The following is a 2,587-nucleotide window of genomic DNA, read 5'->3' on the forward strand; positions in this document are numbered from 1 at the left end:
CAGGTTTCTTCTCCTCCCTCAAAATCCTTCTCTTCTACTTCTAATTCTTAACTTCCCGTATTCTTCTTCTTCTCTTCTTCTATTCTTCCCTCTCTTCTCTTCGTCTTTTCCTTTTCTCCATTTTCTTCTATTTCTTCTAATTCCTAACTTCTTCTCGTTCAGGTCTATTCATGTAAACTAAACTTCACCGTGGTGCTTGTTTAAGTGATTCCAGCAACAGGAATGGGGGATTGATTTTCTCAGCTGTGGGCACCCCCCTAAATAGGCCTGTGGGGAAAGTATATGAAAACATAAATAATACCAAATAATCAAAGAAAACAAAGATTATAAATAATATACAAACTCTTTCAAAAAAAAAAAAATAGTATACAAATACTACTGATAAACAAGAATTGCCTTAAGGTCTCCAATACCTGTGTTTGAGGCATTTCTGACATTTGCCCGAGATCATAATTTTTAAAATATGTAATGCCCTTAGTCCATAATTTTTTTTGAATGGTACCCGTATTGCATAAATTACTGTTGAAGATAAATAACTGCCGTTGTGGTGGCAAAATGCATGCAACTTCTGTTTCAGTTGTTGAATCTGGATAAACTTTTATGTCGACATTTTAAATAATGTGTTTATATATGTAGAGTTCAACAGCCATATCAAGTGCTGATCTGTTCGGTCAAGACATGGATGATTCTCAACTTGACCTCACAGCATCTGACCTCATCAACCGAATCTCCTTTCGGGTAGTATGTGTTGTAGCTTAGAACATTCTAAATTTGGTTTCTTGTCAATTAAATGGACCTTTGACAATTCCAAGCACAGTCGGCCATTACACACCATGGCGTGGGTGGGCTTGACACACCTTGCATGGTCGGCCGTGGCACCGTCTGGCATAGTTGTTGGGCTTTGGTGGCCTTGGTTCATTTGGAATTGCTTGAAATGTTATTTGAACTGCCCTTGGTTCATTAGCTTAGATCCTTAGATTTGTTATGCTTGTGGTTGGTTTGTTTTGCAGGGATGGATATCTCGTCCTTAAAGAATATGGCAGGGAAGACTGGGAAGAAGCTAACATCTTTTGCTTCCAATTTTATAACAGATCTTCCAATATGGCAGTATATCTGTGATGTTTCTTTCGTCTTGAGGCCTTTTTGGAAATCACCATCATTTCTATAACTATAACAACTATTACTTTTACCCATTAAAAAAAAACAATTATTTGCAATTGAAAACCATTTATATGTAAGATTGTATGCAAATGATTTTTGGAGGTACCCCAAAGAGACCACAAATCATTAGACAACTCCATACGCTTGGCACAGGCATTTCAATGTCCTCATTTCGTACTAAATGAGAAGCGGGGAGCCGGGGACTGACCATGAGAATTACCGAAAACCAACTTTTTAGCTGGGCTTCTCAACTGTTTGTAGATAGAATTAAGGGGCTCAGTGGATGTGGGCAATTTTATTTTATTTTTTTTTGGGAAAATGACAAAAAAAATGCCTTTTTTTGAACTATTATTAAAAAAGCAATGCGAAGTTGAAAAGGACTAAAACGAAGTGCTTTTAACCGTTCATGGATTTTGGAGGACAAAAAAGCCCTTCACCTTTTTTCAATCACATCTATTATTTTATTATTACCTTTTGAAACTTACCTCTCTCTTCCTTTTCAATCACATCCATTATTTTATTATTACTTTTTGTAAAACAAATTTCAATAGCTATTAAGTGTTTTTTTAGGGTTTTGCAAAACCAATTTCAACTACTATGTAGGGATTTTGTTATGGTTTTGCAAATGTGAATCACTTTTTAGGATTTTGTTAGGGTTTTGGAAACCAATTTGAACAACTATTTAGGGTTCTGTTAAGGTTTTTCTGTGTTTGAGAACCACAGTGGTTTAGACCCAACTCAACCTGAACCCAACCCGACTCAACCCGACCCGATTTGGAGACGGGTTGGGTTAGGGTTAGGGTTCTGTTAAGGTTTTTCTGTGTTTGAGAACCCTAGTGGTTTAGACCCAACTCAACCTGAACCCAACCCGACTCAACCCAACCCGATTTGGAGACGGGTTGGGTTAGGGTTGACCATCCTCAACCCGAGGCCCGGGTTGGGTTGGGTTAGGGTTGAGGGAATGGTATCTCGGGTTGGGTTAGGGTTGGCCTTCACCCGACCCGAGTTGCACCCCTACATAAGAGGCACCAACCTGTCTTCCCCCAGTTGGTAAACTAATATTTCAAGAAATTTTTTTTATAGTTGCCAAACATGGCCATAATCTATTTAAGCTAGAAAGAAAAATTGAAAGACAAACGGTGCCCGGCATGTTAGTAATAGTTAAATGTACAAAAGAATACAAGGTGTTTAATGGGATTTGAATTTGGGAAGCAACGTCTGCAAGGCCACTCCTTGTAAGTGGCCTTCACATCATCTGGGTTGGCATCTTTTGGGAGCGTGAATTTTCTCTAATAACGCACCCTTGTCTGCTCAACTCGTATTGGCCTCACTCTCTTTCCTCAGCTTGTTCGCTCTTCTTCTTCTTCTTCTTCCCAGCTATGAATAGAACCCCATTATCTATCTTTAACTGAATACAAGTAATGAG

Source organism: Tasmannia lanceolata, unplaced genomic scaffold (assembly GCF_043159265.1).
Source record: "Tasmannia lanceolata isolate RefF3 unplaced genomic scaffold, GAP_Taslan_0.1 ptg000005l, whole genome shotgun sequence".
Taxonomy (NCBI): Eukaryota; Viridiplantae; Streptophyta; class Magnoliopsida; order Canellales; family Winteraceae; genus Tasmannia; species Tasmannia lanceolata.